The sequence below is a fragment of the Bidens hawaiensis genome, unplaced genomic scaffold (assembly GCF_021521415.1).
Source record: "Bidens hawaiensis isolate Kalapana, Puna unplaced genomic scaffold, B.hawaiensis_p1.1 tig00030276_1, whole genome shotgun sequence".
NCBI lineage: Eukaryota > Viridiplantae > Streptophyta > Magnoliopsida > Asterales > Asteraceae > Bidens > Bidens hawaiensis.
The window spans coordinates 205,158-222,001 of NW_027495049.1; positions in this window are offsets into that span (position 1 = coordinate 205,158).

A 16,844-nucleotide genomic window follows, 5' to 3' on the forward strand; every position below is an offset into this window, starting at 1 on the left:
CTGCCCGTTCGTCTCACATAAGGTGGGACGTACGGGTTTAGTGGAGTACTCTTTTTATTCGTTTTACCTTTTTTTCCACTCTTGGGTAACACAACCTCCTCTTTTGCCTTACCAGACTCGGATGACTTATCCGAATCTGACGAGACTCGACTTTGATCAGAAATTTCAACACTTGAAACAGGCGAACTTGTTTCGCCTCTACTAACATTTGGTTCTTTAACAGTTACTTTAATTGGCACTGTCTGAGCAACCTCAAAGTCAACAGATTTCTGAACACTAGGGTTAAAAGTGTAATTGTGATTGTACGGTGGTGGAACCTCATGATAACCGATTCCTCCTCTCTTAGCAGATGAACCTTGATCACTAACAAGGTGATCAAGAATAGCAGAAGAATTTCTGAACTGCTCCAGTTTTCGATTCAGTTCCACCACTTTCACCTGGTGGTCAGCAATCTGTTTTTCTCTCTCAGCAATTAGTTTGGTCTTTTCTTCCAAAACCTCATAACTTAAATCAATCACTTCAATTTTTTCAGCAAGTTTAGTTTTTAAACTTTTAGCATCTTTTTCACAAGCTTTTATTTTAATTTTATAATTATTTTCTCTTGATTTAATAAAGTGATGATCTTCTTTTAAGGTTTTAAATTCAGCATCCAACCTAACATACTGATCAGTTATGGTTGCTAGTTGCTCTGACAAGTTCTCACATTTTGAACATATAGGTTTAGAACATACCTCGGAGAGCTGGTCATTGTCATCTGCCATAAGAGCTTTTTCTTCTTTGGTAGCCCTCTCACTTTCTTCAGTTTCAACCTTTGCCAAATTTGCCTGCTCAAAAGTTTCTTTAGAAAGCAGGTTCCAGTTGTATTCACCATCTCCTCTGGAAATCATGGCACTATAATCTTTTCTTCCCTCATTATGCTGTGTAGACTTTCCTTGACCACGTTCTACACGCTCATTCCTACACTCCTTTGCAAAGTGACCGTTTTGTTGACAATTGTAGCATATCACATTTGACTTGTCGAACCCTGGTCTTCCTCCGACAAACTTTCTACCGGTCTTATTCATAAACCTTTTCACCCTCCTCACAATCATGGCCATCTGCCATTGTAGATCCATTTCCTCCATATCGTCAGCATCAATCTGATCGTAATCTTAATCCAACATAGCTGGATCAACAATCTTCCCTTGAATGTAGTTCTCATAGGAAGCAATGAAAGAAGCATAGAGACCAAACTGCTCTTCAGCATACTTGACACTCATAGGCATCTTGGAGTAGTTGTTGCTGGGAACACTTGAAGAGCAACTACTCTTGCTTACCTGGGGTTGAGAACCACTCTATCCAGCTGCTACATAGAAAACATCCCCATTTGTGTTAACTGACACATGCCCCTCATGAGATGAGTTGGGGCCCGACTCTCCTTTTGTGTAGTAGGCAGCCGATTCAGTCTTCGATCCTGAGCTAGTGTTGACTTTAGCTCCATACATACCTGGATCTTGAACCTGATCCATAGAGGTCTCTTTTTTGGCCATGTTAAGCTCAAAGGTTCTGAGTTTGTTGACTGCCGTTTCTAGATCATATGTGGGAAAGTCTTTGTCTTCCCTCATCAGCACAGTGTACATCTCCCATTTTGGTGGGAGAGCATCTAGAAGCTTCTCAACTATTTCTTCTTCTCGGTAGGAAATGGAATAGTTCCTCAATTCAGTCATCAGATGGTAGTATCTAGTGATAATATCATCTAAAGATTCATTCTTCAAATACTTGAAGACTGAAAACAGGGTTTTGAGCAATTTTATTTTTGAAGCCCGGATTCCTAGATTCCCTTCAAATCTGCTCTCAAGAGCTTCCCAAAGCTCTCTTGCTGATGTGTACTTTTAAACGTATGAAGGATCTCTTGTGGAAGAGCCATAGTAAGCAGCATGAGCCTTGCTCTCGGACTCATACATCTTTTTCTCTTCTTCTTCCATTTTACTATACTTCTTGATTTGGTCACGACCTTCATACTCCATAATTGGTGGAATATAACCATCCTGGATGCATACCCACATCTTCGCATCCTGGTATTTGACGTACTGTATGAACCGATCCTTCCATGCAACGAAATCGGTTCCCTTCAGCAATCTTGGGGCCTTGGTAGCCGACCCTGCTTCAACTTCCATCTTCACTAACTCAGAGATGTTGATCGACGATATCTTTCCCGAAAAGTAAGAAACCTGAAAAGTTAAATTTTTTTTTTTTTTTTAAGTACTGTAGGCGAAGTTACGGATAACTTCGCTTGAAGTAGGCGAAGTTGTAGAGAACTTCGCTGAAGAACTTCGCTGATAACACTGCTGATTAACTTCGCTGATTCTTAACTTCGCTTGAGGTAAGCGAACTTAAGAGGTAGGCGAAGTTGTAGAGAACTTCGCTTGAGTTAAGCGAACTTGAGAAGGTAGGCGAAGTTGTGGATAACTTCGCTTAACCTTATATCTTCGCCGAAACCCTACGCACAGTGACGGCAACTTCGCCTGATGAACACGAAGTTTCTGTAGATCTGTAAATCGGATTTTAACGAGGTTTTTGACGGTGTAAAGGCTTGAACACGATGGTAGGAGGTAAGAATGATCAAAAACACTAAAAACACGTCCCGTGAATAGTCGAAACGGGACGATTTCTACACCCGCGTGAATATCCCGAACCACACAATCGAGCAAATGCTCTGATACCAATTGTAGGTTCCCTGGACGGATAACACGAGATATCGCGGTCTACTCAGGTGCGGAATCCCTGCGTAGATCGTTACGAGTGTAGAAAGCAAATCAAACACACACGATACGATAAACGAACACGTTATATTGATAACCGAACACGTGATACGATATCACTATTACAGACTCGTTAACCAAAACTGCTAACAACTATCACACGATTCACTCAACCACTAACCACCCAACAAAGCCGTAACCTAGGACTTTATATACACGACAACTTCGCCTGATATGTTCAGGCGAAGTTGTCCATAACTTCGCTTGTTCAACAAGCTCGCCTAGGCGAACTTGTTAACAACTTCGCTTTAAACAAAAACATAAATAACAATACAGACTCGATTACAGACACTAGACTATGAACTACTGACATTTATGCACCAACAAAAAACCTTCTTCGCTGTCGAACTCGCACCGTGGTGACCTCCTGTCGGTCCTACATGACAATGGCTCAGAATCTATCATCCCTCCTTAGCATCTACACACCTCCTAATCAGCTGATCAGCACCAATACGGAAAGATACGGGTCGTACCATAGGTAAAACTTAACATCAACAAAGAATTTTTTTTTTGCTGGTAAGACATCTTCGGGAGGTACCCGTCCGCAAGATAGTTCGCATAGTCCTCAAACCATGGAAAACCCTCCTCTGTCGGAAAACAGTCATCGATCCTGACCCCTGAATCTCCTAGCACTGCTCCCTCTAGACGCGAAAGTTGATTGGGCGCCACATTCTCGTCCCACTTTTTGTCACGGATCTCAATATCAAACTCTTGAAGCAACATGATCCATCGGATAAGACGAGTCTTAGCATCCTTCTTACTAAATAGATATCGAATAGCAACATGATCCGTGTACACAATCGTGACAGAACTAGATAGGACCTAAAAATATCGAATGCAAACACCACAACTAAAATCTCTTTCTCGGTGGTGGTATAACTCTCATGTGTGCCATTTAAGGTTCGGCTAGCGTAGTAAATCGGATGGAAGTGTTTATCTTTCCGCTGTCCAAGAACCGCTCCGACTACGAAGTCGCTCGCGTCACACATCAACTCGAATGGTAACGACCAGTCAGGAGAAATCAAGATCGGGGCGTTAACGAGTTTGTATTTCAAAAGATTAAATGCCTCGATACACTGCTCAGAAAAACAAATGGAGCATCATTCTCTAGAAGTTTGGTCATGGGTCTCGCGATCTTAGAAAATCTTTGATGAAGCGGCGGTAGAACCTGACATGACCTAGAAAACTCCGGATGGATCTCATAGAAGTGGGCGGGGGAAGATTAAAAATAGTCTCGACCTTCGATAGGTCAACCTCTATCCCCGCACTCTAAATCCGATGCCCCAGAACAATGCCCTCGCGTACCAATGAATGACACTTCTCTCACAGTTAAGGACTAGGTTGTGTCAACGCAGCGGGCCATCATCATCTCAAGATTAGAAAGGCAATGATCGAAGGAACTCCAAAATAAAGAAAAATCATCCATGAACACCTCCATGGAGTCCTCGATCATGTCGTAAAAAATAGCCACCATGCAACCCTAAAATGTGACCAGAGCGTTACACAATCTGAATGACATACGTCTATAGGCAAACGTTCCGTAAGGATAGGTAAAAGTGGTTTTCTCCTAGTCATCGGGTGCTATAGGAACCTGGAAATACCCAGAGAAACCATCTAAGAAGCAATAGTATTGCTGACCTACCAAGAGCTCCAACATCAGATCAATGAAGGGTAAAGGAAAGTGGTCTTTCCTAGTGGCATCATTCAGTCTGCGGTAGTCAATGTAGACTCTCCATCCAGTCATAGTCCTAGTGGGAATGAGCTCGTTCCACTCATTGGTGATGACAGTCATGCCACCCTTTTTAGGAATCACTTGAATTGGACTCACCTATGCACTATCAGAAATCGGGAAAATGATCCCCGCATCAAGGAGTTTAATAATCTCATTCTTCACAATCTTCTGCATTTTCGGATTAAGCCGCCTTTGCGGCTGAACGACAGTTTTGAATCATCCTCCATGAAGATTTTATGAGTGCAAAACGAAGGGTTGATACCCTTAGTGTCGATAATATTCCATGAAATCGCCTCCTTGTGCTCTCGTAGGACCCTCAACAACTTCCTGTTCTCAACCTTCGTCAAAGCACATGCAATAATAAGCGTCAACTTCCTCTCTTCATCTAAAAACGTGTATTCTAGATGGGATGGCAAATCCTTAAGCTCTAAGGAAGAAGGAGGACTCTCGACGGAAGGTAGGTCCATCGGATCATCTAGTACGATCCCAGAAGACACGCCAGATTCAGGGCCACGTGACTCGGTGTCGTCATCCAAGGACTAATAGGTCATGGAAACCATCTCAATCTTTGGAATCTCCCTATCGAGAATCTGGGTGTCAGAGTCAGATCCTCCACAAATCTCGCTGAAAAACTCCCCAACGTGTTCCATGATGGTATCGATGAAGTATAAGGAGTTATCAGCAGACTTGGGGTGTTTTAGTGACTGTCGAATGTCAAAGGTGACGTTCTCATCCCCAACTCTCAAAATCAACTTACCCTCACAGACTTTGATCAATGCCTGCGCAGTGGCAAGGAATGGTTGGCCTAAGATAAGCGGGATACTATCATCATCGTTCATGTCCAAGATGACAAAGTCCACCGGGAAGATGAACTTGTCGACACGAACGAGCATGTTCTCGACCACCTCTCGGGGGTATTTCACAGAACGACCAGCAAGCTGGATACTCATCCTGGTAGGCCTCGGCTTGCCTATAACCAACTTGCGATACACAGAATACGACATGAGATTAATACTGGCACCAAGATCTGCCATCGCATATACCACCGTATCATCACTCAAGATGCAGGGAATCGTGAAACTCCCAGGATCGGACATCTTCTCTGGTAACTTTATCTACAGGACTGAAGAGCAAATATCACTCAATGGGATGGAAGAGACCTCAGCTAAATTCTCCTTATTCGTAAGAATATCCTTAAGGAACTTTACATATTTCGGCATTTGAGTGAGTGCCTCAAGGAATTGAATGTTAATGTGAAGTTGCTTCAAAAGATCAAGGAATTTGAAGTTCTGCTCCTCGTCTCTATCCTACGGAGTCTTCCGGGGTATGAAACTCTAGGTTTATAGACTCTCGCTGGTGTGCTGGGTAACTGTTGTTTCTCGGCATGTGCTGTACTTCCTGGGCTGCACCTATGATGCACCTTGGCCGGCGGAGACTCCAACTGAATCTCCTCGTCCACCTGCTCTTCTCCATCGACTGTAGGCTCCTCCACGACCCTTCTTCCTGTCACATCCTGAATCACAGGCTCGTTGCGTGCCCCTGCACCGCTCCTCTTCGTCAAAGCTTTCTCGAATCCCTTCGTGTTCTGCTCGGTATTTCTCGGAAGTGTACCCGACAGCCTCTCATTTAGTCGACTCGCTATCTCTCCCATCTGCCGCTCGAGATTTTGAATTGACGCTCCTTGATTTCTCAAGAATGACTCGTTCTCCTGAAATTTCTCTTGCTTCTCTTTGTGTCGGGAGTCCTCTCGATTCATGAGCTGTGACAACATCTGTGTCTGTTGTGCCATCATCTCCTCTAAAGTGGGCTTCTTCTCCCTGCTACTCGCTCCCTCACCGGAATCCTGGAATAGACTCTGACGCTGCTGGAAGCCGGAATGATTTTCGTTCCTCCATTTGTAATTTTGATTACTTCTCCACCCCGAATTATAGGAGTTGAAAGAATTTTGATTTCGGTTCGGATTACTAAAAATGTCTACCGTCTCCTCTTGGAAACCTACGGGGCACTGAACAGTATTGTGCCCTCCTCTACAAATCTCGCACAACTTGCTCTTCACCTGCAAGTCCTTCACAATATTTGCTAACACCTCAACCTGTGCCGCAAGTTCGGTGCTCGTGTCAACCGAATCATTCCTGATAATAGGAAGTCAACGGTCTTGGTGCTCTTGGCGGGTGGTCGCTGATATCCACTCATTGCTAGCCCGTTAAATAAAGAAATGCACTCATCCGTATCCTTCATCGTCAACAAGTTTCCTCCCGCAGCCGTGTCTAGCATACTCTGCGTCGCATACGTCACCCCGTTATAGAACTTCTCAACAACTGCCCAGTCTTGCAGGCCGTGGTTCAGACATAAAGCATGTAGATTTTTAAATCTCTTCCACTCCTCGTAGAAACTCTCGGCTTCCTTAATCTGAAAAGAATGAATCTGATTATGCAAAAGAGCGGGCTTAGCCGGAGGATCACATTTCTTAAGAAACTAAGTCTGCATGACGGCCCAAGTAGATATGGAGCCCCTATGGGAGGGACTCAAGACGCATACTCGCATGATCAACGAGTGAAAACAGAAAAATGCGGAGCTTGATGGCGTCTTCAGATACGCCGGCAAGATGAAAAGTGTCGCAAGTACGTGCAATGCGAGTGAGATGAGAATGCGGTTTTTATGGAGCAACCCGTGAAATTGAGCAGAATGTGAGATGGTATTCAGAATGTTCGATGGCATCTGCCAGTTCGTGTTAACTGCGATGGCTGGTGGAGCAATGCTGGATCTCGCGCCCGCATCGATTGGACGGGCTCGGTCTGCAATTGTTCTCCTATGTGGTGCGTCGGCCATAATCCTATCCCTAATTATGGATTCAGAAAAAGTAAGAGAATAGGAGGTATTACCAACAGATGAAGAAGAACTGGAAGACTGTCTGGTACGACGTCTCTCACGCAACTCTCTCTAGTCCTAGAGATCGAGTACATCGCATACAACTATTAAAATAAACAAAAGAAACTAAAATTATCTAAACTATTTTAACTAACAAACAAAGAAAAAGAAAAACAAGTAGCAAACAAGGTAGGTCCTAACTCGAGTCGTTGTCAATACGCCTCAAACCGTGTCCCGGGCAACGGCGCCAAAAACTTGATGTGTGTCTAATGGATGTTTCTTTCTACGGGACACACAACTAAGCTTTAAATATTAAAACGGATTTTCCTAATAAAACCACACATAACCGGCAAGTGTACCGATCGTAAGTAATATAGAGCTAAGAAGTCCAAGTATCAAACACAAGGACACGTGAAAACGCCTATGATTACTAAACCCTAGATAAGGCCTTCACAAGAATAATAATTTTTAATTGATTTTTAATAATAAAACTACTCGACCTAAATTACTTTAACTAAATTAATTAACTTAACTTCATGAAACTTAACAAAACACTTAGCGAAACTTAATGAGTGTGACTTGCAAAGGAGAAAACGTCTACCTAGGTAAGAATCAAATTGACGGTCTAACAAGCAAATGGATTGAATGATCTCACGACACTGGTATATAAAGATGACAAAACTAAGGTTCACTCAAGCTAGCTAGATCACCTCTCGGTCTCACCAACAAACCCTAACTTACACTTAATTGATTTTAATAACAAACCGAAAAATGATTACTAAGGTGTTCTGATGTCGACTCTCCTCTCGGACTCACCGACACTCGACCCTAATGGAAATGAATACTACACAACCAAGGATAGAGGAAAAACTTAGCTTAACACAAACTAGATCAACTAACCGCTCACAAACCCAAACCCAACAAGAACCGAACCCGCTCTCACGCAATCCTAATCCTAACAAGCAAAGGCTATGAGACAACTTTACTTCTTATCACCTCTCGGTCTCTAAGAAGGTGTTTACCTGCTGAAATACATCAATTAACAATCTCAACAAAACCCTATGGTGTACCTACCGCAAACAAACTCTAAATTCAAAGTAAAGACTTAAACATACAACTATCAACCAAAACCAATTCAATTAATCGAAGTATGAGATTATGAGATAGTATCAATAATATGGCAACCACTAAACACAACCTAATTTGTCATTAAACCAAACCTTCAATAGCAATTCAAGTCATATTAACCATACAATCCATTCAACTCATTAAAACTAAACAATAATCATCACACCTAGGTAGAACTAACAAGTTTAGCCAAACATATTATTTGGACATCTACAAATACTCAATAAAACAACCATATTACTCATCCAAATCATAATAAAAGTCAATCCACAATCAAGTATAATCAATAACAACTCAATCAAAAACTCAATTGCAAGACAAGTTAATTGTAAGATAAAAAAACGAAAGAGTTATGAACATAAACAAGAAAGCAAAGTAATGAGTGTTATACTCTCAATTGCGGCTGAGTTATATGACGAGAATCAACCCCTTGCTGTTGTCCCGAGTCACCTTGGCTTCCTTCTTTGTTTGGAGGCTGTTGTCCGATCGTAAGTATGGTGGGAGGGTTAGATTTATATTTTTTTTCTTCTTTTCCTTGTTGCCCACTTGCCCGCTAGCCAACTTTGACCAACACAAAATATTTGGTTTATATTATTGTGTTTTCTCTTTTGGATCTACTGCTGTCGATCGCTACAACTCTTTAGACTTAGGTTTTTATTCTTTTTTGTTCTTCCAAGCTGTCGTACGGAATTATTTTTGAGGTGCTAGGGTTTTTTAATTTGTGTTATAATAATATAAAACATGTGCAAGGCTTCACACAAGTGGGCTTGGGTCGGGCTTTAACTTGGTTCTTCAAATACTAATCATAAAGCCCCTTTAAGTCTTGAGAAGCTCGGTTCCTTTTCTCTTTAAAACCCGCAACCTACTAAAGATATATAACTTTTTAAGATCATGTCAAAACAAGTTAAGAAACATTTAATATTAGATATAAAAGTGACTAAAACAATGATAAATGGTGCGAAAAATAAGTGTGTTTTACAACACATCACGTTAGTCAATTTTTGGACCCGAAAATCCGACCCGTTTAATTTTCTTATTATTAGTTTTTTAATGTTATTATCCGGACTATTGTTGTAAAATCATAAATTTACTATTCCATTGGACCGTTGTCTATTTATTTAACTTCTTGTACTCGGTTTTAGTTTCTTTTATTTAATAAAATGCCATAACTATCCATCGTAAGCAAAATCCACCCCTTAACTTTTATTTTACCCTCTTTTGTTGCCCCACTCAAACACAAGGGATCAACCAACAAATTTTACTCAAACTTTTCCCTTCCCTCTTTCCTTTCCCGTCGCCGTCACCATACCCACCCCATTTGCTTTCTTGATCCTTAAGCATCGTCGTGATTAACGGAATTGATCATGTCTACACGTCAATATACCAAATGTGTTTCCAAACATAGTTTTAATTGGTTAATTGATAGCTTATTAGTACTTAATTTACGCTATCATGAACCGCGGGTTAACTCGACCAAATTACGCTATAAATATTTGTTCAACATCTAACTAACTATCCCTTATACTCACCATATCTATTCGGCGCAAACCCTAACTCGATTTTGTCTCAGAAACCATCTAGCATTCTCTTTTGAATTCGTGCTCAAGCCGAAAATTCTAGGTAGTCGTTCTTCTTAAATTCGTGCTCGATTAAGGTAAATGATATATGGTTTTGGCTCGGATTTGAATGAGGATGAATAACCCTTTGTCAATTTCTAGCTACAAAAGGCAATCGATCCATTTGGGATTAAACGAAATTAGGGTTTATATTATGATTTGGGGCAAATTTCTTATTAATGTTAAATTAAATCCGTTTCATGTTTTAAATAAGCAAGACACCCACCCCAGTGGCAGGTGCAAAACTCGTTAGGACTCTGAACCAGAGCCGGGCGCAAGTCGGAGCCCTATGTGACCAATTTTGGTATTTTTTGTTTTAATTAATATTATTTAAATTTTATAAATATAAAATAATATTATTTTTTAACCGTTTAACGAACCGGACACCACTAACCTCTCAAAATAAATTATTGTTTAAACTTTTCCGCACACACACACACACACACACACACACACACACACACACACACATATATAGGGTAAGGATCCTTAGAGAACCCTTTGAAAATTGAGAACCATTTTGGACCACTAAAAACACCTTTAAAAAAATATTTAAAAAATCATAAAACAAAAAATAACAAAATATTAAAAACGTAAAAAAACTAAAATTCTTATATTTCATTCCGGTTTCATTAAAAAAACGTCGTATTATACACATATGTATAATTATATTTAATCTTTAGTTACGCAATATACACATATGTATAGTATCATTTATCTTAAATTATACATATGTGTATATAATTTAGCTAAACCAAGTTATTTTAATGAAACCGGGATGTTAAAACAAGAATTTTGGTTTTTTTTACTTTATTCATTTTTGTGTTTTTTTATTTTATGATTTTTTTTATTTTGGGGTTTTTGTGTCCAAAATAGTTCTCATAGTTCTCAATTTCAAAAAAGTTCTCTCCTGATCCTATATATATATATATATATATATATATATATATGGTGGAGTTACAATTAGAAGTGAAGTGTGTCTAAAAAAGGTAAAAAGTAATCTAGTATGTTAGATTTGGTAATTTGATGGTCTAGATGGAAATTGTGTTTTGTAGGCTGTGTGCTTTATTTTAATACTTGTTTTATAACTCTACATGGGCATAACTGTCTAGTGTGTTATATTATATATGGAAACAAGAACAATCTATAATTATCATTTTCTAATTCAAATTTAAAACAAAACGTCACAAATATTTAACAATGTGTTTTAAATCAAAATAATCAAAATTTAAAAATACACCGGATTTTAATCCAAATTTAAAACTTAATACCAAGAACACCAAGAACTAGAGCATACAATTTTAATCAAAATTTACAAGTCTCCGAATATTAATCCAAATTTAAAACACAAAACCAAGAACACAAACCCAATGGACTAAAACACACTATTTAGAGTATTATAAACTATATTCGGTGTACTTTTAATCCAAGTAAAATAAACACAATTATGTCTGAGAACAAAAACACAATAAATTTTTTTTCTTGTTAATTCTGCTGGATTTACTACAATTCTTCATTTTTTGTTAAATTAATATTATTACAGCAAGTGAGAAAATTGAACTTCATCTTCACAATGTAAGATTAAATATATAATCATATAGATTTATATATGGCCATTATAATCATATCATTTATATTATAATATATCAAAATATTAACTAGACCTTATTATATATTAGTTTGGTAATTATTGATGAGCCATATTACCTATAATTAACTAATAAAGAGTTTCCCCTTGAGTATATATAAAGAGAGATAAATATTAACATCATACCCTAATCATACACACATAACAATTTTGGTGTCAGCTCTCTCCTAAACTGGGTTCCTCTCAAGAACCCTAACACCACCATTAACTATACATCATAAAGGGGAACTCGATCAAGATGACAAACATGTCGACTATACATACTCTGTTGCGGTTACTATACATACTCTGCTGCGGTTACTACTCTCCATGCTGTAACAGGTTCATAGGTTTATTTTTATTCATATTTTCTATTACTTACATGAAGAACTGATCAACATGTGGTATCAGAGCGATGTTGATTAATCAGTTCTTTCATGTTTTCCCTAAATTTGGAATTAAAATCGGAATACATTAATTTTGTGATTAAAACCCTAATTTTTTTTCCGGTTTTCTGTTTCCGTGTTTTGTTAAGAAAACTTATTATAATTGATAAAATTCATATTTAAAACTCTAATATATTCGAAATCTGTTAAAAATATGTTTAAGATTTCGATTCCAGAGAAAACTGACTAAACATTCTTCGAAGATGTTCTTCATGTTCATCATAAAAACCAAAGAATTGTCCTTATTTTGGATGAATCGTAGGAATAAAATATGTTGTTTCCAATTTTGATTGATTTTTTTTACCTATTAAAGATTTTGAAACATGATATAGTTTTATCAATAAAAGATTTCAAAATTTTGGATAATTATAATTAAATCTTTTAAATTTGGAAACAAGATAATCCATTAAAATTCGAATCCATCTTTATCATAAATTAGTTTATGGGATAAAATAATTTATGCGTTAAAAATAATTTATGGGTTAAGGAATTAAAATTAATTTTCTTTTTTTTTTCTTTCTAAAATGGTTTTGGTTTACCAAAATCTCGAAAACCTCGTAAAACCCGAAAACTCTCATATTCCAGAAAACCCCTTAAAAGTTAGGCTCACTAAAATTCTCGATAACTAATATTTCCCAAGAACTCAAAAGTCTCGACAACTAATTTCCCAAGAACTTTAATTTTCCTATAAAATGTTCCGTATTAAATGTTTTGTTAATCTTATAAATTATTACAAAAAATAAAAAGCTTAACGTGAGTGAATTTTGATGTATCACTTCTGCCTAAAGGTGATGAGTTACATTTACCATATCATTCAAGTCTAACCGAAAGTGTTTGTTAGTTTTTACCTAACATGATACAAATGTTTCACTTCTGCCCAAAGGTGACGTGTTACATTTTTATCTAGCAAAACTAGCATGTGCATAATTAAAATAATTGTCTCACTTCTGCCCAAAGGTGATGTGTTACACATACTTAAAGAAATTTTAATTCTTCCCAAATGTAATTTATTTTTTGTTTAAGTAGGAATTTTAATTATAGTCTATTAGTTTGATGTTATGTAAGGCCCCGATCCCGGTGCCCTGGACGTTGGATTTACTCATAAACACGGTTTTAAATATCAGAGTTAATTAAAACTTACGCGGAATAATATAAAAGTCAACCATTCATTACAAACATCCATAACTTGTCATTTAAAATCATAATATAAAACATAGTATTTAAAACATCATGACAAATCTTCAGATGCCAGCATCTTCAATCCTGCCATGTGTCCCACTCAAACCATCTGTCTCAATCTTGTTGGTACATGATGTCAGTAGTTCAGTATATAGTGTCTGTAATCGAGTTAGTATGTTTTTGTATTTGGATTTAAGCGAAGTTGTCTCACAAGTTCGCCTGATATGGGCGAACTTGTTGAACAAGCGAAGTTAGTGACAACTTCGCCTAAACATGTTAGGCGAAGTTGTCGTATGATAAATACGGATAGGTTACGGCTTGTTTGGAGTTTTTTTAGAATTCGTGTAATCAGTGATCGGTGTATCACGTGTTTCTAGTTGCAATACAACGTGTTCTTTGTTTATTGTAACGTGTGTTTGATTGTGTTTAACGTGTATCGTCTTCTACGCTCGTATCGTCTTACGTAGGGATTCCGCACCTACGTAGAACGAGATATTCCGTGTAGATCCGGTTGGGAACCTACAATTGGTATCAGAGCATTTGCTCGTGATTGTGTGGTTTGGGATTATCACATGGGTGTAGAAATCGTTCCGTTCGACTATTCGCGGGACGAGTTTACGTTAATATACCGAGTTTTTGTGTCCTACTCACCTCCCACCATCAAAAACAACCCATTACACCTTCGTTTACCTCGCAAAACGTCAAAATCAAACCTGCAAAAACAATTGTTCATCAGGCGAAGTTGCCGCTACTGTTTGTAGGGTTTAGGCGAAGATATAAGGTTAAGCGAAGTTATTAACAACTTCGCCTACCTCACAAGTTCGCCTAACTTAAGCGAAGTTATCTACAACTTCGCCTAATCAGGCGAATTTAAAAAGGAGCGAAGTTAAGAATTCAAGCGAAGTTAAGACTTAAGCGAAGTTAAGTTTAACTTCGCCTACAGTACTGTTCAGAATAAAATTTTTATTTTTGGTTTCTTTGAGTGCTCGTTTGTATTTCTTCCAAAGATGACTTCTATAAATATTACGGAACTGGTGAAAATGGAGGTGGAAGCAGGTTCAGCTACTAAGGCACCGAAAATGCTTAAGGGTACCGATTTCGTGGCTTGGAAAGATCGGTTTGAGCAGTATGTTAAATATCAAGATGCTAAGATGTGGGTGTGCATTCAAGATGGATACATTCCACCAACGGCTTTGTATGAGGGTCGTGAACAAATTAAGAAATACAATAAGATGGAAGAGGAAGAAAAGAAGATGTATGAGGCTGAAAGCAAAGCTCATGCTGCGATAACAATGGCTCTTCCACAAGAGATTCTTCGCACCTTCAGGAAATATAAAACCGCTAGAGAGCTATGGGAAGCACTTGAAAACCGATTTGAAGGTAATGTGGGGATACGTGCATCCAAGATTAAGCTACTCAAAACCCAATTCTCGGTGTTCAAGTACTTGAAGAATGAATCACTTGATGATATCATCACAAGATATTATCACCTGATGACCGAACTCAGCAATTATTCCATTGTTTACAAAGAAGAGGAGATCGTAGAAAAACTTCTTGATGCTCTCCCACCGAAATGGGAGATGTACGCTGTCTTGATGAGAGAAGATAAAGAGTTTGCCAACATTGACTTGGAAACAGCAGTCAACAAACTACGAACTTTTGAACTTAACATGGTTCGAAAAAGAGACACCAACTGATCAGGTTCAGGATCCGGGAATGTATGGTGCGAAAGTTAATTCAAGTTCAAGTTCGAAGTCAGAATCGTCGGCTTACTACTCAAAGGGAGACTCGAGCTCTAACTCAACTCATGATGGTCATGTAACTCTCAACATGGATGGTGATATGTGTTTCGTAGCTGGTGGATCACACACTTCTAAACCTCAAACAACAAAGGGTAGTTTTTCTTCAAGCGTTCCGAACAACAACTACTCTCAGATGCCCATGAGTGTTAAATCTGCTGAACAGCAGTTTGCTCTCTATTCATCTTTCATTGCTTCTTACGAAAATTACATTAAAGGTAAAATTGTTGACCCTGCAACTTTAGACGAAGACTATGATCAGATCGATGCTGATGATCTAGAGGAGATGGATCTGCAGTGGCAGATGGCAATGATAGTAAGAAGAGTTAAAAGGTTTATGAAGAAGACTGGTAGAAAGTTTGTTGGCGAAAGACCAGGGTTTGATAAGTCAAAGGTTCGGTGTTATAACTGTCAACAGAATGGACACTTTGCTAAAGAATGCACAAATGAACGAGTAGAACGTAGTCAGAACAGGACAACACAATCGAATGGGGAAGTAATGAAAATAAGGCTATGATATCCAGACAGAATGGGGAATACAATTGGAATCTGCAAGTTGAGGAAGTGTTCGAACAGGCCAATTTGGTGAACATCGAAACTGCAGGAAGTGAGAAAGTAACTGGAGAAAATCAAGCTTACATGGCAGAAGTGCAGATCAGCTTTCTGAGGTAAATCCTAAACTCCCTTGTACGAAATGTGAAAATCTGTCTGAACAATTGAAAACAATAACTGATCAGTTTGTTAGTTTGGATGCACAATTTAGAACATTAAAAGAAGATCATTATTACACTAAAACTAGAGAAAAAAATTACACTGTAAAAATAAAAGCTAGTGAGAAAGATATCCGAAGTCTTAAAGCCAGTCTAGCTGAAAAAATACAGGTAATTGATCTTAGCTATGAAGTGTTAGAAGAGAAAACCAAATTAATTACTGAAAGGGATAAACAGATAGCTGATTACCAGGTGAAAGTGGTGGAACTAAACAGAAAGCTTGAGCAATTTAGAAATTCCTCTGCAATACTTGATCACCTCGTAAGTGATCAACGTTCCCCAGTTAAAAGGGGAGGAATTGGATATTCTGAAGTTCCACCTCCTTATAATCATAACTATACTTATGATCCTAGTAATCAGAAATCTGTTGATGTTGAAATTGGTCAGACAGTTCCTGTTAAGGTTATGATTAAAGATCTAGAAGTTAGTAAAAGCGAAACGAGTAAGCCTGTTTCGAATGTTAAGATTTCTGTTCCTAGTTCTGTCTCATCAAATCCGGACAAGACATCCGAGTCTAGTGAGACAAAAGAAGAGGCAGTGTTACTAAAACTTGGAGAGGAACATAAACCAACTGAAAAAAATTCTCCACTAAACCAGTATGTCCCACCATATGTTAGACAAATGGGCAGTAATGCAACCTCAACATCTAAAACAACTGTTGAGACAAAAGTTCAACATAGGAGCTGTTTCAGATGCAATCAAAAAGGACACCTGATTGCTGATTGCCCTCTGAATCAGAGATTCAGAGGTATGTGGCCTTCGAAAACTGAGAGTAGAACTAACAGTAATTACTATAATGGTAAAAATGAAAACTCATCAAAGTTCAGATATTGGACTAATCCAGGTTTTCAAAGAAGTCGATCTCAGTTTTTCCCTGT